At 37.5% G+C, this 21,623-nt stretch overlaps 1 pseudogene; it reads left to right on the top strand.

Annotated features, from left to right (window-relative positions):
• The first annotated feature begins 16,275 nt into the window (after positions 1 to 16,275).
• On the top strand, positions 16,276 to 18,401 carry LOC113868184 (annotated as a pseudogene).
• Positions 18,402 to 21,623: the final 3,222 nt, after the last annotated feature.

Genomic DNA, 21,623 nt, shown 5'->3' with positions numbered 1-21,623 from the left:
GCCAAGAAAGTACATTAACTAAAGATTCATTACAAATGCCAAATCAAGAGATTAAAAAATTTGTCCAAATTGAAATAAAATGAAACTATAAAGCACTAAATCAGTTTTGACTTGTTTAGTCATACATCTCTCATTCATCATAAAAATTTTAGAATAAAATCTAAATATATCCAAGCACATCGTTCAGGTTGTAAATGTAAATATGTGAAATAGCATTAAATTAGCTTGTATATTGAACTAAATAGTACCAGTAATTAACAAAATAAGTGCATGAGTTTAGACATGTTTTGTTCCACATCTCTCCTATTCTTAATATGTGATAGACTGATGACATTGGCTATATTCGCATGCATCAAATGTGAATAATGTTAGATGAGGGCAACTCTCCTTCATCATCAAGCACTAAATCTACTAACACAATTAATAAGCATCAAGTGGATCATGTTAGTCCTACCTGTATCAACAAGTGCATCTATCATACATGAAAATTACAAGTGAATATAAAGCTACTAGTCAAGATAGAAAAAAAAACAGATTATGGCTATAGAACATCAATTAAAATAGATTAAACTGGGAATAAATTAATATTTCTACTCACAGCCTTGGCAATTAGGAACAATTTCATGTGATTGTGAACTGAGTACTATAAATAAATAATCACATAAATAAAAGTTAAATTTAGGAAAGGTTTTTATCTGTAACACCCTACTGAATTTAGTTTATGCTTAAGTCATAATTACTAAATACAGTAGTTACATTACAGTAATAAAAATTTTGTTTATTTTGCTCATTCATTTCGTGTTGATTTAGTAGTAATTATCGGATGTATAAAAGAGCGAGACGTTATAATAACAAAAATAAAAGAAAATTGAATATGAAATAACCTAGATAAACATAGTAATTAATTTAACTCATACATTTTACAGAAAGATAACTATACATATTTATTTATATATAGGACACCATGTTATTTACATATAATCAGGAATACATATAAGGACCACTACATACAAAAAGATCAGTGGCTCAATGTCATCAAAGTGCAGTCCAAACAAGTTCTTACAGGTCAATTTAGAACCAAGGTTAGTGTCCTACAACTACTTTTGTGGCCCACTGCACATCCGGGAACTCAATGTAGATCATTGTTTTGCGTTCATCATGCAAATCTGAGAATGAAACAGAAACTAAGTAGGATGAGAATTTTGAAAATTCTCAGTAGGGCTGTGTATTTCTATGTGACATCACTTTCATTCTCAGTTGTTTCAATTTTTGTTTAAATAAAAGGTTGTTAAACCAATAAGGAAATTTTTCAATTATGATTATTGAAAACATGGCCCGAAGCAAAGTAAATTTTATGTCTAATAGTTGTAATACACAAGATCATAATGATTATGATACACATATACAAGAAATTAAATAAATAATCAAAGGACTCAACATGAATCATACATGTGACATAACAGTACTTAAAGTTGTAATTGAAAGCAACATTGAAATGCATTAATATTAATTAAAATACTTTCAATCACATAATAAGGTACTTAATTCTCATATATGTTCCTATCCTTGGTCCCCCGGGAGTTCTTGGCCATAAGACTCCTGGGTAATAGTCGGCTTATTAGGATCGAGCTCGTTCCTATATAGGATTTGTTAGGTTTACTTTCCCCAACGCTCTCACTGACTTATTCCTCTTAACTATTTATCGAGGGCTGACCCAAGTGATATAGGACTTTCTTATAACTTTCAATCATCTTAAACTTTCATAACTTTCATATTGTATCTCATATATCTCTTTGAAATTTTACAATTTATCCATAATTCTTACAAAATATGTGTAGCATAACAGATCATATTTGCTTTTCAATGAATAGTGCCAACTAACAAACAATCATTCACATATCATAGCAAATAAATAAATAAACAAAACCTTTAAATTCATAATTCTTTCCTTAAAGCGATAAATTTTGCCTTGTTTTATTTTTACTACGTTTATTGCTATATACTTCAATAGACCTGAATTTTTTTATATGTTGAAACCCTATTGTCTATTTTTTAACTTAAGTGGTCCCATTTAGTTTTGACAAATAGAGCTCAAGATTTTTGCTTTCTGTAACACCTAAATTACTACCAAGATCCTATCTCCTAAAAATGTATGTATTTAGACTCCCTAAGATAGTGTACCCAATTGAACATGAACAAGGAATTATCCATTCGACATTAGTGTGGAACTAAACAACAATTTCACAATTTACTTCATAGGTGAGGGTACATTATCCTCCATTTCGTTATCCAATCTATTCGTTACCAAACTATGCATATTGTATTATGTTTTACTAGTGTACTTGAAATTTCTTCAAATTAATTTCTTTTTATGAAAGAGATAAAGGTGAGTGCTCAACATCACATGCTTCGTGGAATGGAATTCTGAAATCATAACGAGAGACATAAATAGAGAGAAAATTTCAATTTTGTACATATACGTCCCTAGTTTAAACAATTCAAGGTAAACCATCATGAAACGAACAAAAGAGAAGACCTCATGGTTCAGTATTTCAAAATTAATTATAAACAGCCCCAAAAAGAAAGGAAAGTATAAAACTTAAGAGCAGTGTTCATCCATGACAAAAATAATAATAAAACATCTACATATAAAACTCTGGTGGAAAGGAATCCTCACTAGGATCAGATTCCATTCCATCAGAATCAGGTGCAGCATCCACAGGCTGAGGGCGAGGAGAGGGCGGCAAGTCGTCCGGGTCACTGTCAATCCAACCGATGGTAGGCGGTGGCGATCTTGAGATGGGTGGCAGTGGTGGAGAAGGGTGTCGGGTGGAAGGTCCAGCTTCGTCGGAAGGTGGCGCCTGAATATCGAGAGGTTGACGAGGGACTGGCCTGACGGAAGACGCAACCACTCCAATGACTTTCCATTCAGGTGCGGGCGCAGGAGTAGGGCTAGGACAAGGGCTGGGTTCAGGGTCAAGGTCAATGATAGTTTTACCTTTATCCACAAAAGTCTTAAGGCGTTTGGCGGGAGGTTCATGAGACGGTGGAGAAAAGGGAGGTGTATGAATGATGATACTCTGTTCGGGTGGTAGGGGCACGGAGATTTCGGTAAAAATGTGGTCCATCCAGTTGGGCTTCCATTCGCCTTCAGTGAGAGGTCCCATGGTCATGGAGACCATTCCCTGGTACGTCAAGCGGCGCGTTGCTGGGTCGTAGATCCATCCCCTTTCCTCTCGAATCCTCTCCCCAAATCCTCGCTCGGAGTGGGTCCATCTGCCATGCATTCATGCAACACACAACAACAGCAAGACAAGACGCAACACCAGACAAAAACAGAACAGAAAGGGTGAGCTCAATACATTCAATTATCAAAAATCGAATACGTAAGAAAATCAGCATAATAGTAACGAACCTAGTGACTCATAGTTCAATAATCACATTATCATAACATAATATTCATCAAACAGCCACAACGCAAATAAAGTGAATGAGTTCCTCATAACATAATTATACTCAAGGTAATTGAAACGTCACTACTTCTTCAGTTTGTCCCACTATTCCTCCAGTCAAGGTGATCGGAGACCCTCGTTCCCTACAAGCACACATTGTATGTAATCCATCAAGAATATTCTCCCAACTTAACCATTTCGGTTCCTCAGGAATGAGTCCTTCCACGATCCTCGGTAATGCTTGCTCGCGTCAAGATTAGTGGAGGTTTCGATGGCGACGTGTCCCGGCCGCGGTGAGCTATTCCGCACCATTGGGGCAACCCCCTCCACTACCCCCAAGGTTCTTCCTTCAAACCTGAACACTCACATCCCTCAGCTGTGCTAGACTGTGACCTTGACTCTCCATCCTCCATATCATACACATAAAGAGTTTCGTAACCGCATCCTCCTTACACCATTTTTGAACGCACATTAAATTCCCAAAGGTCACAAACCACATATCCAAATCCATGCTCATAAGAGCTGGTACGTTCAAAGAATAAAAGAACCATTTGTTCACGGTCCAAGAATAAAAGAAAAAGGAGAGAAGATGGAGATAGTTATAAAATTTTTGTTGAAATATCATAGTCGAAATGTACCTTAACAAACAAAATGATCATCAAGGAATCATGGGTTTCTACCACAATTTTTCGTAAAAATAGTGATTAGGTGGTAGGAGAATTCTTTCATTGTTAAGAAAAGGGTTCCTTGGTCATACAGAATAAACCGAGAGAAAAAGGTGAGTAATTTCTCAGCTAAAACAAAAAGGAAGAAGGGTAGTCGATGAAAACCGAAAAGAACACAAGGATCATACAGGATTTCAATATTATCAACATGCAAAACTATTTCAACCTCAATCAAGTTCACGCAAGTTACAAAACATGGATTTTTAAAATACTAACCAGATAAAATCACCACGAGATGAAGAAAATGGTTTGCATGTAAATTTTATTGAGAGATCGGAGACGAAAACAAGAAGAAGAGAGTGCATGCAGAGTTTACAAGTTAACGAACAACCACATGCATTCAAGCACAAACAAGAGCTCCCCTAACCTTGTTTGGTATGAGAAAGAGAGATAGAATGGAAGGCTTGGTCTTGGTACTAGCAGGATCTTGATCACAACTTGAGTCCTTGGTGTTTTGTCGCCTCCTTGAGGTTGGTGATGGAGTGTGTTGTCCACCAGAGAAAAAGGTGAGTAGAGGTTTTGTGAGAGGGTGAGAATGTGTCGAGAGAGAAAAGAAGTGGTGAGGTTGAGAGTGTTTTTGGAAAATAAGGGAAAAAGGGCGCGTGAGGATTAGAAGGTGTTCTTATATAGTGTGGCTTAAAGCTTTGCCCATTCGTCTTCCAAAGGCTGGCGGTGAGTGCACAAGAAGGGTTTTAGGGTTAGGTTAGGCGAAGTGACACACCCTTTCGCCTTCTTACTTGAATAGTCACGTCTCATGGTGTCCAAGTGCAGGTGATGCGCCTTCTCAAGAGCATTCAATGCACAGAGTGTAAAAGAAGCAAGCCGTAGGTGATCCAAACATCTCCACACGCCATTCATCATGATGGAGTAACCGAAATAGGGGTTTGACCTAGGTAAGAGTGGGTAATTAATGCACGTTGGCGGCTAGGGTTTGTTGTGGAGGGAAGCAGGTTCAAACCCTTCGTGTCCCACAATTTGAAAAGAGTGATGTTATTTTGATTGGTTAGTGAAAAGGTGGTGCCTTTCTCTCTGCCTTGGACGTGTGGCCAGTGCCATAAAATAGGAAATAATTGCATGAAATTAATGGAGCATAATTTCCAGAAATATGTTGCTAAGTTTTTGGCTGTACATTAAGTGCAGGCTGGCGGCTAGGTCAACTCCAGAAGGAAGTTGAGTAGGTTTTTCCTTTGTTTTTCTCATGAGGTTAAATGCGGTTAGAGGTAAATCAGGTAACTTTAATGATGGTTTAAATGAGGCAAGAGAGGCCCTCGGTTTTAAGCAATTTAAAACATGGTTATTAGGAACAAAATAATGTGAATGATTGATTGTTTTCGGTAATGCCATGCAATTAATGCAGGGTGGCTACTTAAATTTTCTGATGGAAGGTGGCGCCACTTTTGGCCATGCATTCACACAAATCTCCCTAGGGTTTTACCATAAATACAAGGTAATTAAGGAAGGAATATACATAGTTGATGTCAGGCACGGTTCTGGGGAATTAATTGCCTCAGGTGAAACGTTTCAAGCTGATTGGCACGCCCACTAAATGCATGTAACCGATTGGATTAATGTGGAGGGAATCAAGCAGGCGCCTTTTCACTCCCCTATGGTATTTAATGTAGGTGGGTAATTAAGGGAGTTTAATGGCGGTTAAATGAGGAAAAGGGGGGTTTCTTCGAGTAAATGAAAAGGCAAGGGTATCTTCTCTAATTAACTACAAGATTCTCATTAATTTATGATTAATAACCTACCTTAATTAAATGTGCACGAGAATATGGAAAGTTTATAATTAAGGAAAGGAATAAAACTCTATTCTCATCTACACCTAATTAGAGTAACTAGGGAATTGATAATTGTATTAAGTGCAATTATTTAGGTTCAGAATCTAGGTCATTATGGCCAGTGTCTTTCTCTTTCCTACATAAACATATAACGAAAATCTGATTACCTTATTTAAAAGAGGGGTATTAAATAAATCATGAGGCGCATTAATGAATAAGGTGGCAATTATGTGTAAGTGCCGAAAATATGGAAAGTTTCCTTCTAGAAGAGGATTGGGGCTTTAAATTTTCGGTTGCACCATATATAAAAAAAAAGGAAAGTTTTTAAATAAGATCCACTCAAAATATGGCAGTCCAAGAGGTGGCGACTGTATTTATTTAGAGTAACCTGGAACAATGGAATTGCATTAAGTATACTTAATTTGGGCTAGAATCCTAGGCTATTAAATTCGATTCTCTCCCTGGACATGAATGAATTTTCGGTTACTAGCACTAAATGAGGAAAGATTAAAACTTGCCTCTTGGGTCCTTTGTAGTACACGTGACTTCTAGGGTAAAAAAAATAGATGACGGCTCTCATTAATGGTCTAACTTAGTGTGCATGGTACCAGAATACTGGAAGACTTAAGTACATCCACTATTAGAACCTAATGAACATTCAATATAAATAAAGAAAGTTACACGTGCAGTTCCACTTAAATTTAAGAAGCACATCACACAATCAAATAATAAGAATTAAAAGAACTATGTAACATTAATAACAATCATCAGGGGAATGAAAGAAATAGGGTCCATTCATCTAACTCAAAAGACTATCTCGCCCCCAGGCTAATCTCACTAACCTTGGGTTAAGTCAAGGTAATTTCATCACATAATCATATAGACATACACATACGAAATTAACTAAACACACCCTGGGAGAAATAATTGTGCAAGCAGGGAACATAATACGATTAAACAGTTGTAGCAAGAACTGAACTAGAGTACTAAAAATCAAACAAAAGAGTCACTAATTAATAATTAACACTCTCTGCCATGTAGACCGAAATTTGGGATGTTACACTTTCTACTATGACCTGTTCTGTGATTAGTTAGAACAACACTCAAAAATGTTAAAATCCACCAAAATTCGAATTCTAAGTGTATGGCTGTGAAATTCATTTAAATTTAAGAAATAAAATTTTAATATCCAAAAAGTTTCATTTCATTTGATTAAATAAAATTTACGCTATAAGGTTCTAAAGTTGGTTATTATAGGTTGCTCTGTTTTTGACTCAATAGCACTCGAGGTAACTTCGAAAAAATTCTAGGAACTGCTCAAAACGAATTGAACTGTGAAATTTTTATGGTATAAACTATTATATCTTAGCTTTTTAAAAAAATTTGTTTCACCTCAATCCAAGTTATGTGGAACAAGTTATGTCTTACGTAAGCTTACCTGCCCAAAATCAAAATCTAAAACTTAACCCAAACTTAAAAACTTCATAACTAAATCTATAATAATCCAATTGCTTTATAATCTATATGTATAGAAATATCTAGATGTATAGTTTAATTTAAAAATATTTTAATAATATTTAAACTGTAAATAATTGGTTGACATAGTGTATTTGTACAAAAACCCTAGAAAATTCTATTTTCAGACTTGCTGTTTTCTTTCTCTTCTTTATTTTTCTATTTGATCTACCTTCAAACTAACCCAAACCACCATTAATCCAACTATACATCATAAAAATACCACATATATCATGCATTAAAAGATTTAAAACATGAAATAGATAGGCACACACATCCATATAAGCATATCAACATAGATAGAACCCTACTTCCTTTGAGCAGCAATTTGATTCCAAAGATGTTTCTAAGTTGCAAGTGTAGGTGAGCTTGAGAGAAAAGCTTATGGAGGTAAGAAAAGGAGAAAGATGGAGAAGAGAATGAGGGAGAGAAGTGATCAATTTTAGTACCTGAGAATATTTTAGGATATTCTCTCTTTATGTCAGACTCCAATTCCGATGTGAAACCTTGAGCACCCTCTTTTCCCATGCTACTTTTACCAACTTTACAGTTTTGTTGTGAAGTTGCTTACTTCCCTTATCTACAATCTGTGCTAGAGATACATGGAAGGTTAGATCTTCCTTTAACTGTATGGATTTAGGTTCAAAGGAATGTATAGGGTCAGGTGATATTTTCTAAGTTGAGATACATGAAATACATTGTGAAGATTTGACAGATGTGGGGGTAGAGCAAGTTGATATGCAACTGGCCTAATTCATTTTAAAATTTGGAAAGGACCAATGAATCGAGGACTTAACTTCTTTAGTTTCATGGCTCGTCCGACTCCCGTCATAGGCATAACCTTAAGGAATACATGATCTCCTTCTTGAAATTCTAACGGTTTTCTTCTGACATCTGGATAACTTTTCTGATGATTTTGAGCTGCAAGCATCTTACCTCGAATCTTCTTGATTTGTTCTGTGGTCTAATTAACCAAGTCCAGTCCTAATAAATTTGCTTCACCTGATTCATACCAGCATAACAGAGATTGACATTTTCGCTCGTACAATGCTTCATAGGGAGCCATGCCAATGCTGGAATGATAACTATTGTTATAATCGAATTCGGTCAGTGGTAAGTATCGATCCCAGCTTCCTCGTTGTTCCATTATATACGCTCTCAGCATATCTTCTAAAGTTTGAATCGTTTGTTCAGTTTGACCATCAGTTTGTGGGTGGTATGCTGTACTTAGACATAGTCTACTACCAAATGCTTTTTGTAATGCCCCCTAAAACCTTGAAGTAAACCTTGGGTCTCGATCAGAGACAATGGTTGAAGGAACCCTTTCTAGCTTTATAATCTCTTGAATGTATAATTGAGCCAATTTGTCCAAGGAGTAATTTGCTCGAATAGGTAAGAAATGAGCAGATTTAGTTAGTCTATCCACTACAACCCATATAGCATTATACCCTGTAGGGGTCCTAGGTAAACCCATTATAAAATCCATAAAAATGCTCTCACATTTCCACTCAGGGATTTCTAGAGGTTGTAATGTTCCAGAAGGTTTTTGGTGCTCTGCTTTTACTCTCTGGTAGACTAAACATTTATTCACAAGATGTACCATATCTGACTTCATACCCGGCCACCAAAACATTCTCTTAAGGTCTTAATACATCTTATTAATACTGGGGTGTACGATGAACTCACTTCGGTAAGCCTCTTCTAAGATTTTCTTTCGGAGGTCATCTCCCTGAAGTACACACACCCTATCTCGGTATCACCATATACCTTCTTTATCCTGAGTGAAGTTAGTCAACTTCCCTGATTGTACAAGATTGAGCGTTTGTTGGAAATTGGTATCCTTTTGTTGAGCTTGTTGAATTTGATCTTTGAAGTCACTGGTTATTTGCATTTGGCATAATTGGATAGTAGAAGGAGTCACAAAAATTCCTAACTTAAGATCTCGAAAGCTCTCTATAAGTTCTGTTTCCTTGATTGTCATCCAACCTGCGCTTAGAAATTTTCTACTTAAGGCATCTGCTACAATGTTTACTTTTCCCGAATGGTATTTCAATTCAAAATCATAATCCTTGAGGAGTTCCATCCATCTCCGTTGTCTCATATTTAATTCTTTCTGGTCAAAGAGGTATTTCAAACTCTTATGATTAGAAAAGACTTCAAAACTGACACCATACAAGTGGTGTCTCCATATCTTTAAAGCAAACACGATTGCTGCCAACTCGAGGTCACGTGTTGGGTAATTTCTTTCGTGTGGTTTCAATTGCTTGGAAGCATATGCGATCACATTCTTATTTTGCATCAGTACGCATCCTAGTCCTTGTTTGGAGGCATCACAGTAGACTTCAAACGGTCCTTGAGGATCTGGCAAAGTTAACACTGATGTTGTTGTTAACTTTCTCTTTAATGCTTGAAAGCTCTGCTCACACTCTGGTGTCCACTCAAATGGAGCATTTTTCCTGGTTAACTTTGTCAAAGGCAGAGCCACTTAAGAGAAATCTTTTACAAATCGTCGATAATATCTAGCTAAACCCAGAAAACTTCTGACTTCAGTGACTGTGGTTGACCTTTCCCCACTTAGGACGGCTTCTATTTTGCTGGGGTCCACAGAAACTTATCCTTGGGATACTACGTGTCCAAGAAACTTCACTTCAGCCATCCAAAACTCATACTTAGATAGCTTAGCATAAAGTTTTTTTTCTCTTAGAGTAGAACCATTCTCAAATGCTCTTTATGCTCCTATTTTGTCTTCGAATAAACAAGTATGTCATTAATAAACACTACCACAAATTTATCAAGATATGATAGAAATATTCTATTCATATAATCCATGAATATTGCTGGTGCATTAGTCAACCCAAAGGACATCACAGTGTATTCATAATGTCCATAACGGGTTCAAAATGTTGTCTTAGGAATATCTTGCTCCCGAACTCCGATTTGATGATATCCAAAACATAGGTCAATCTTGGAAAATAGCATCGCCCCGTGCAACTGATCCATGAGGTCATCAATTCTTAGTAAAGGATATTTATTCTTAGTTGTCATCTTATTCAACTGTCTATAATCTACACATAGCCGCATACCTCCATCCTTCTTTTTGACTAACAGAACTGGAGCTCCCTATGGTGATGCACTCGGTCGTATAAATCCTTTTTCCAAGAGTTCTTCAATCTGCTTCTTAAGTTCTGCTAATTCTAAAGGTGACATCCTATATAGAGCTATAGATATTGGCCCTATCCTCGGCACCAGTTCAATGGTGAACTCTATTCCCTTTCAGGAGGAAATTTGGGAATATCCTCTGGGAATACATCAGGGTATTCCTTGACAACTGGAATATCTTTCCTATTCTGATTAACTTCTATCACACTGGTTGACAGAAGAATGAAACCTTGGCTCTCTAGTCCGCAATGATTTATAGTTATGGAGTTCAAATAGAGGTTTACTAAGTTGAGATTTAGGAAGTGAAACAGAGGAAAATATTACAGTCTTATCAGAACAATTGAGCACGACACGGTTAGTAGAAAGCCAATCCATGCCAAAGATTATATGAAATCCAGACAGAGGAAGACAAATCAAATTGGCTGAAAAAGTTCTATCCTTAATTTGAAGGAGAACATTCATACATATCTGACTAGTTTTAACAGGTTTGTTGGTTGGGGTAGAGACCAACAAATCATATGATAACTCATAAATTGGAATTTGCAAAATAGACACACAATTACCTAAAATAAATAAATGTGAAGCACTTGAATCATAAAGTACAATTAGAATCTCACCGTTCACTTCACATGTATCTCGAATTAATTCCTCAGAGTTTTCAACTTCATATGCATCTATGGTGAAAACTCGCCCTTGACGTTGAGGTCTAGAGTTTTGTTGCGGATTCCTGGTTGGACATTCGTAGATCTTGTGGCTAGGTTTGCCACATCCAAAGCAAACATTTTGACCTACTAGGATTACTAGATCATGATACTTATTCCTAACATCTCAAGAACCTAGGCATATGATTCAGATATGAGAAATAAACTCAATTTCCATTGATGAAAATTCCTCTAATTTCAATTGAATGAAGGATTAGTTTATAATTGCATTAAGAACAGAATCACATACTCAATTCAATTAAAATCTCAAGATTTAATTCACAATTACATCACAACATCAAATCTGGATCCATAGATCTCTAACCAAAAAGGTTTAGAACAACATTATAATGGAGAAAGGAGAAGTAAGAGAAGAAGAAGACAAGAAGAAGAACATCTTCAATGACCCAATCTTCATTCTGATTCCTCTAGAAATGAAGCTTGAAAGTCGCTCCCAATCTATCTCTCTGACTCCCTTTGGAAGTTAAAACAGTTACAAAGTGAAAAATAACAAAAATGAACCAAAGTCCCATTTTCTGAACCTCTAACTTCTATTTATATGGTTTTTCCCGTCTTTTTCCTTTCTATATATCAATCTCTGAGAAATCTAACATCAAAGGTCTTCTAGAAGCTTCTAAAACTGATTTAAGAACTCCAATCATCCAAAGTTGACACTTAGAAGTGATATTTAAAATTCTGTTATTTTTGTGTAGCTACTCTAAGCACTTGAAGTGGCTACGCGCTCTGCGTAGCTACTCTGGGCACTTGAAGTGGCTACGCGCTCTGCGTAGCTACTCTGGGCACTTGAAGTGGCTACGCGCTTAATTGCGTAGCTACTTTGAACACTTGAAGTAGCTACTTTCTTGATCTTCATGAATTTCCTTCTTCAAAGTGTTCACTCTATGTACTCAGAGTGATTACGCCCTTTATATAACACTTGATTCTTCATCTTCTAAGCTTAATTCCTCTACTTTCTTCACTTCAATCTTCAACTCAAATTCTCAACTCAAGCTTCTGCACAAGGATTAAGCCACTTTTAAGTCAAATTGTTCAGAATTGGACTCAAAATCTTAAAATAAAAACTATTTACACAATTATGAATATTAATGCAATATTTATAATATTTTCAAGTTTGCTTAGCACTTTACTACTTATTTATTAACAAAATTATACTAAAAATTATGGTAAAATGTGGATTTATCACCACCGCAAACTTAGAATTTTTCTTGTCCTCAAGCGAATCAAATCATATAAATGGGAAAAAATTCATCCATTAATTGAAATTAAGCAACAAAACTGACTTTTTTCAAAACTTTTCTATTTTCCAGTTCTATGTTTTCTGATTTCTCATTCTCAATCAAGTTATTAATCATTTCAATCATCATGACAATCACACTGAATTAATCACACAACCAAAAAAAAAACTTGTCATCTGAGTTCAAGTAATTTAGCAAAGTTTCATGTGAGCAAAATTGAAAAACATGATTCACAGCTCACAAGTAGTGTTTCCCTCATCACTCAGCAGTGTTTAGGCTTAATGTTTTCTCTCAAAATCATCATTTTTACCACACTCTACCATAGGCTTACAAATATTCTCAATCTCCTCTGCAAATATACAACAAGTCACATATCAAGAGGACTTTTTCAGGTGAAATTGAGGTTAAAGGACAGGTAGGTGTTCAATCAATTAGGGAAACAATGTGGTTACTTCCAAACAGAAAAGATGCAATTCAAGTAGATGAATGTTCAAAACTTAAATTGAGGTTACCTCATCTTTCTCATTCATCCAAATATGCACAAAATTTACAGAATTTTTGCAGCATTTAAAGAACTATCATTGCATCAATTATACAGAGAATTTTTTTTTTCAATTCTTTTATGTTTTTCACACTTTTTAACATTTTGCTTTTCATTTTTTTTTCAAATAACTTAGAGCTTTGTTGCTGCCCACCCCAAACTTAGAACTTTGCTTGTCATTAAGCAATGCAAAACAAGAAGCCACCCCAAGCTTAGTTTAAAAAATTCATCTTTGATTAAACTCAAATTGTCGCAAAAATATGAATGAATGAAAAAGGAGAAAAGAAAGAAAGAAAAATATAGCAAGGCATTTGAGTTGAAAAAGGATCTCCATATAAGGCAAATAAAAAAAAAAAAAAAATTAATGTGGTGAAAGAATGCTTCAACCTCTTAAGCTACATCATTTAAGGCATTCCACTCTAGTTGTTGCACTAAATCACTCAAAAGAACTCCCTCCTCTTGAGTACCCACTTGATCTTGTCACCCTCCTTGGTTAAAATTTGAGCCTATCCTAACCCCATTTGTGACCAACAAAGCCCTCATGATAGGTGGTTCGTTGTATCTAGGCAAGGGAGATCGAGAATATGGGCAAGCCTATGGTAGGGTGAGGCTAAATGCATGGATTGAGGGAAAACACTTAGCCTGAAATGTTGTTGAGTGATGAGTGAAACACCACCTTGTGAGATGGATAGTTTCTTTGCATTATGAGAGTCACATGAAACCTTGCTTGATTATTTTGTTTCAATTTAGTGGGACTTTGCATGGAATATTTGACATGAATATGATTCCTCTGTTGAATGAGTCTATGGTTGTGAAGATGTTGGAATTGCTAATTAAAGCATGAAGTTGAAATGAAAATTTCTAAAATTTTCTTTGGACAAATTCAACCCTCTTCATTTGAATTGTTTGAATTTTGATTTGCTTGAGGACAAGCAAAAGTTTAAGTTTGGGGTTGTGATGAATCCAATTTTTATTATATTTTTACTTGCCTTTTTTATGCTTCTGGATAGAAAAAATGGACTTAGATAGTGAAAATAATATAGAAATCACATTTTGAATAAATATCATAGGTTTATTAATTTTTGGTTAATTTGCATTTAATTACATAGATATAGATTGCAATTTTAATTATCTTGATGATTTTGCAGAATGCCCAAGTCAAATTTGAGAAATCTTGGTCCTTAGATGAAAGTTGCCCCCAAAGTAGCTACCTTGAGGAGTAAAAGTGGCAACTACAGCAAGCATGGCATTAAAGGTTCCAAAGTAGCCACTTTCAAGCCCAAAAGTGGCAACTCCAGAAGCTCCAGGAACGCCAATCTTGAAGCATGATGCGCGTGGTTACTATGGGCTCTCATAGTAGCTACGCGCATCCAAAGTAGTTACTTTGAAGACCAAAAGTGGCAACTTCAGAAGCTCCTGGACGCTGATTTTGAAGCCTTCCTGCGCGTGGTTACTATGGGCTCTCATAGTAGCTACGCCCATCCAAAGTAGCTACTTTCAGCACAAATAGTGGTAACTCCAGAGAAGCGGCATTCCTTCCATCCTGCGCGTGGACACTTTCAAGGCCCAAAGTGGACACTTTCAAAGGCAAAAGTGGACACTTTGGTGACATGTCATCCACTATAAATAGATTTTAAGAATTAGGGTACGAGACTTTTGACACTTTACACATTTTTCCTTTGCCAAATTGGGATAATTGCTTACGACATTGGAGTCTTGGGTGACAGCCAAGGGTCCTCTATAGGTTTTAATTTCCAATTTCTCTTTTGATTTTTGTTGAATTTGCATTAATGATGTTTACGTTCTTGCATTTCTTTCTCTCTTTTGTGAAGCCCATCCACATGGAGGGCTAAACTTCCTTGTAATTCCTAGTCAATGCACATGAATCTTGAATTCTTGGAATTAATTGCAATACAAATCTTTCTTTCCTTGAATTTATTAACCCCAATCTCTGAATGAAATGGAATTTGCATGAAGGGAACATTGCTTAATGAACCCTAATTTACCTAACGAAATTCTAATTCAAAATTGCTTAATTTTGGTTAATCCTTGAGGTTGCTTAATCTTAGGGATAGAGATTGGAGCCCATTAAGATGCTTAATTTTAATTGGGATGTTAAAGTTAGTCTTCGCTTGTTAGATTAACTTAATTTAAGGGAAAGAAAAGGGGATTATTGAATCATTTGGAAGAATAATGATAGAACTCATTGCTTGACTAGGGATTACTCATTTTAATTGATTGAATTTCATTAAATTTACATTTCGTTCTTGATTAAAACCCGGAATTTGACAAACTCCCCCCAATTTATTTGCTTTAAAATACATGTTTACACTTGTTCGATGTATGTTCCCAACCAAAAATTCCTTGGAGACGACCTAGGATAACACCCTAGTACTGCATTCATTTCTTTGCATATTTGATGAGGATTAACGACAATCTTTTGCATGACGAGTAGCTCAAATATCGTTTCATCAAATTGGCGCCGTTGCCGGGGAGTTTTTGGTGCTGAACTTATGTTGAACATGCTTGGTACTCTGTTTTTGTGTTTTGCATGTTAGTACGTTTGTTTCATTTTGAGTTTTTGTATTGTGTTGATAGTCATACGAATTTAGTAGTCTGTTTCTGCATTGTTGTTGCAAGATTTCTTGCGTCATTTCCTTCATTCAAGTGCTAAAATTTTTCAATCTCTCACTTCCAATTTTCTGCACTCATTTTGCTGCATAATTCTCTGTTTTTCTGCACTTTTGCTGCATATTTCTGCAGAATTCTGCAGAGAAATTTTAAATTGTTCTTGTTATTTCATTTACTCAATTTGCTTTCAATTTAGTTAGTTGATATCTAGTGCATGACCCGATCAAACCCTGGAGATTTGTATCCATTAGACCAGGAGATTGATAGGACTTTTTATAGGAACCTTAGGACACATAGGGATCACTCTGAACACTCTGAATCATTATCATCACCTACTGCATCTTTGCAATCTGTGACACCAAATTCTATTTACTCTTCTCCATTTTCACTTAACTCTAGTTTTGGAGCAATGGCAGGTGACGAGAGGACTCTTAAGGAGCTAGCTGCACCGGATGTCACATACCAAACATTGTGCATCCAATATCCAGATGTAGACGCTCCTTTTGTTTTGAAAACTGGATTAATTCACCTTCTACCTAAATTTCATGGTTTTGCAGGTGAAGACCCTCACAAACACTTGAAGGAGTTTCATATTGTTTGCTCCACCATGCGGCCTCAAGGTGTCCCAGAGGAGCATGTCAAATTGAAGGCCTTCCCTTTCTCATTAATGGACACTGCAAAGGACTGGTTGTACTACCTTCCACCGGGATCAATAACAAGTTGGGACAACCTCAAAAGACTCTTCCTAGAGAAGTTCTTTCCGGCCTCCCGAGCTGCATCCATAAGAAAGGAGATTTGTGGAATTAGGCAGCTAGAAAGAGAAACTCTCTATGAATACTGGGAGAGGTTTAAAAGACTATGTGCAAGCTGCCCCCACCACCAAATTAGCGATCAATTGCTGATCCAGTACTTCTATGAGGGATTACACCCAATGGATAGGAGTATGATCGATGCAGCGAGTGGAGGAGCTTTGGTAGACAAGACCCCTGTGGCAGCCAGGAACTTGATAGAAAACATGGCTGCCAACTCCCAGCAATTTGCAACTAGACAGAATTCTTGTGTTACTAGAGGTGTGCATGAAGTTCAAGCTACAGAACCAAACAAATTGGAGCACAAGATTGATGAGCTAGCTTCCATGGTAAAGCAACTAGCTGCAATGCAAAAGAGTGCTGTCTCTTCAACACCTCCACCACCAGTTCCAGCTACACTTTGTGGAATATGCTCAGCTGCAGATCATTATACAGACAGCTGCCCCACATTACAGGAGTCAGATACTCCTGAAGGTAACCCCCAGGCCTATGCTGCAAATATTTACACTAACAAATTTCCTTTTCAGCAGCAACAGCAACAACCAAACTGGGATCTTTCTTCAAACCGGTATAACCCGGGCTGGAGAAATCATCCAAACTTGAGGTGGGGAGGAAATTCCAACCAGCAAAATCAGCAAAGTAACAATTACCAAGCTGGTCAAGGTAGGCCACATCAGCCACGCCAATGGAATGATCAACAACATGGGCAACAACCTCACCAGCAGCAGCAAGCATCCTCATCCCAAGCCTCTTCTTGTCAGAAGAATGAGCCATCATTGGAGGAGCTTGTGAAGCAAATGGCCATGAGCAACATTAATTTTCAACAGCGCACAGAGGCCAGTATCAGAACAATTGAGAACCAGATGGGACAGTTGGCTTCCTCTATAAATCAAATTCAGTCCCAAGGTTCAGGCAACCTCCCAGCACAGACAGTCACAAACCCAAAGAATGTCAGTGCAATTACTTTGCGGTCCGGAAAGGTAATGCAAGAGCCTGAAATGCCTAGGGAGAAGGAGATCCCAAGCCCCTTGGTTGATGAAAGGGAGGAAGAAAATGCACCCACCACTCAAGAAGTGGTAGAAGAAGCTGAAAGGGCAATTCCACCACCTTTCCCTCAAAGGGTTATGATTGCCAAACCAAGTAAGAAAGCTGAGGAGAGTGACAAAGAAATCTTGGACACTTTCAGAAAAGTTGAGGTAAACATACCCTTGCTGGAGGCAATTAAACAAATACCCAAGTACGCCAAGTTCTTGAAAGATTTATGTACACATAGAAGGCGTCTGAAGGGTAATGAAAGAATCAACATGGGTAGGAATGTTTCTGTACTTTTTGAGAAACAAAGAACCACAATGCCTGAGAAGTGTAAAGACCCAGGAACATTTACTATTCCATGCATCATTGGTAATAATAGGATAGACAATGCAATGCTAGATCTAGGAGCATCCATTAATGTTATGCCATTGTCTATTTTTTCTTCTCTATCTCTTGGTCCCTTGCAGCCCACAGGTGTAGTGATTCAGTTGGCCAATAGAAGCACAACACACCCAGCTGGACTTGTTGAAGATGTGTTGGTGAAGGTGAATGACCTCATATTTCCAGCTGACTTCACATCCTTGACATGCAAGAAGAAGAGTCACTCAAAAATTCTGCACCTATCATTTTGGGAAGACCGTTCTTGAAGACTGCAAGAACGAAGATTGATGTACATGCCGGTTCACTCACCATGGAATTTGGGGATAACATTGTGCGCTTCAACATATTGGATGCCATGAAACATCCGATTGAAGAACATTCTGTCTTCCATATTGATGTATTTGATGCATTGGTGGATGAGAGCTGGACCGAAATTTTGAGAAACTCTTTTCTTAATTTTTCCCATTATGTAGATGCTTTTGTTTGTGAATCTTATGAAAATTCTTTGTATGATACTTGTGCTGAAAATTCTGCTTATTTGAATGAAAGTTCTAAAAGTTTTAGTGTTGATGAAGCTGATAATTCCATAGGGTTGGAATGTGAAGTATTGGATGTAGCAAATACAGTTGAATCTAACCCCTTTGATTTGAATGTTGCAGAAATTTTGTCAAATGAAAAGGCTAAATCACTTCCATCTATAGAGCAACCTCCCACATTAGAGTTAAAGCCTCTACCGGAGCATTTGAAATATGTCTATTTGGAACCAAATGAAAAGCTCCCAGTTATCATCTCTACCAAGCTTGATAGTGATCAAGAGGAGAAGTTGCTAGAAGTGATCAAAAAGCACAAAAGAGCCATTGGGTGGACACTTGCTGATATACCAGGAATTAGTCCCTCCATGTGCATGCATAGAATTTTGTTGGAAGAAGATGCTAAACCGGTGAGACAACCTCAAAGGAGGGTGAATCCCATCATCCTAGATGTGGTGAAGAAGGAGGTCACCAAGTTGTTTCAAGCTGGGATCATTTACCCAATCTCTGATAGCACTTGGGTTAGCCCTGTGCAAGTGGTCCCCAAGAAATCTGGACTTACAGTGGTTAGGAATGAGAAGAATGAAATGATACCTACTAGAGTCCAGAACAGCTGGAGAGTCTGCATAGACTACCGGCGGCTGAACCAGGCCACAAGGAAGGACCACTTTCCACTACCTTTCATTGATCAAATGCTTGAAAGATTGGCAGGTAAATCCCACTATTGCTTTCTAGATGGTTACTCTGGTTATTTTCAAATTTGTATTGCCCCTCAAGACCAGGAGAAAACCACATTTACATGTCCCTTTGGCACCTTCGCTTATCGAAGAATGCCTTTTGGCCTATGTAATGCTCCTGGCACATTCCAGAGATGCATGTTGAGTATTTTTTCTGATTTAGTGGAGCATTGCATAGAGGTATTCATGGATGATTTCACAGTTTATGGCACCTCCTTTCATGCATGTTTAGTCAATTTGGAAAAAGTCTTGAAGAGGTGTATTGAAACTAACCTTGTACTTAACTTTGAGAAATGCCATTTCATGGTAGAGCAGGGTGTAGTTCTAGGACACATAATCTCTAAAAAAGGTATTGAGGTTGATCCTGCAAAATTGGATGTTATTTCACACCTTTCTTACCCCTCATGCGTGAGGGAGGTTCGTTCTTTTTTGGGCCATGCAGGATTTTACAGGAGGTTTATTCAGAATTTTTCCAAGATTGCAATTCCTCTTTCAAAGCTGCTGCAAAAAGATGTTGAATTCGACTTTGATGAGGACTGCAAGGAGGCTTTCAACTTCCTTAAAAAAGCCTTAACCACCACACCAATTATCCAACCTCCAGATTGGTCAATACCCTTTGAGCTGATGTGTGATGCCTCAAATTATGCAGTGGGAGCTGTCCTTGCACAGCGGGTTGGTAAGGTCCCTCATGTCATTTATTATGCTTCTAGGACCTTAGACACTGCACAATCCAATTACACCACAACTGAAAAGGAATTGTTGGCCATAGTGTTTGCATTAGATAAATTCAGATCATATCTGTTAGGATCAAAAGTTGTGGTGTTTACTGATCATTCTGCTTTGAAGTTTTTGCTAAAAAAGACAGATTCTAAACCCAGGCTGATAAGGTGGATGCTCTTACTTCAAGAATTTGACTTGGAGATTAAAGACAGAAGTGGAGCACAAAACTTGGTGGCAGACCATTTAAGCAGAATAGAAGGAGTCCCTGAACTTATTCCCCTCAAGGATGATTTTCCTGATGAACAACTCTTAGAGTTGTGCACATCACATGTACCTTGGTATGCTGATTTGGTTAATTTTTTGGTTTCAGGAATTTTCCCTATAAATGCATCAAAAATTCAAAGGGACAAAATTAAGAGCGATGCCAAACATTATGTGTGGGACGACCCTTACTTATGGAAGTTCTGTAATGATCAAGTGATCAGAAGATGCGTCCCTGATGAGGAAATCCCATCCATACTGCAGTTTTGCCACAATTCGGTTGTGGGAGGACACCTTGGACCTCAAAGAACAGCAAGAAAGGTATTGGACTCAGGATTATACTGGCCCTCCATTTTCAAGGACTCTTGGCAAACATATTCTGTCTGTGAGAGTTGCCAGAGGTCAGGAGGAATGATCACCAGGAGACAGGAAATGCCTCAGCAACCTATCCTATATTGTGACATCTTTGATGTCTGGGGTATTGACTTCATGGGTCCCTTTCCCTCTTCCTTTGGTTTCTTATACATTTTACTTGCTGTTGACTATGTTTCAAAATGGGTAGAAGCTAAAGCTACCAAGACTAATGATGCTAGAGTTGTTGCAGAATTTGTTCGCTCCAACCTATTTTGCAGGTTTGGCATCCCACGTGCCATCATTAGTGACCAAGGGAGTCATTTTTGCAACAAGACAATGGAAGTCTTGCTGAGAAAATATGGAGTTCTGCACAAAGTTTCCACAGCCTACCACCCGCAAACGAATGGCCAAGCAGAACTTTCCAACAGAGAAATAAAGAAAATACTTGAAAGAGTTGTACAGCCCCACAGAAAAGATTGGAGCCGCAGGCTAGATGATGCCTTGTGGGCACACAGGACTGCATTCAAAGCACCCTTGGGCATGTCTCCTTACAGAATAATCTTTGGCAAGGCTTGCCATTTACCAGTGGAGATAGAACACAAGGCATACTGGGCAGTGAAGGCTTGTAATATGCACTATGACTTAGCTGGAGAGCAAAGAAAGCTTCAATTACAAGAGTTGGAAGAGTTACGTCTAGAGGCATATGAAAATTCCAGAATTTATAAGGAGAGAACCAAGAGATACCATGACAAATTGATAGCCAGGAAAGAATTTTGTGTTGGTCAAAAGGTGCTCTTGTTCAACTCCCGCCTTAAATTCATGCCTGGAAAGCTTCGCTCAAGGTGGATTGGTCCATTTATAGTCACACAAGTGTTCCCTAATGGTGCAGTGGAAATCAAGAGTGAATCCACTACCAAATGTTTCACAGTGAATGGACATCGCCTGAAGCATTTTTTAGAGAACTCAGTTCCTGTGGAGGAGATTGAAGAGGTGGATGTGTACTCCCCCATCATTCCCTCCAAACAAGACCCTTGCCAT

Source organism: Abrus precatorius, unplaced genomic scaffold (genome assembly GCF_003935025.1).
Source record: "Abrus precatorius isolate BTA unplaced genomic scaffold, Abrus_2018 Scaffold5, whole genome shotgun sequence".
Lineage (NCBI taxonomy): Eukaryota > Viridiplantae > Streptophyta > Magnoliopsida > Fabales > Fabaceae > Abrus > Abrus precatorius.
Note: the sequence above shows the minus strand (reverse complement) of the source record. Positions and strands in the feature narration are given on the sequence as shown.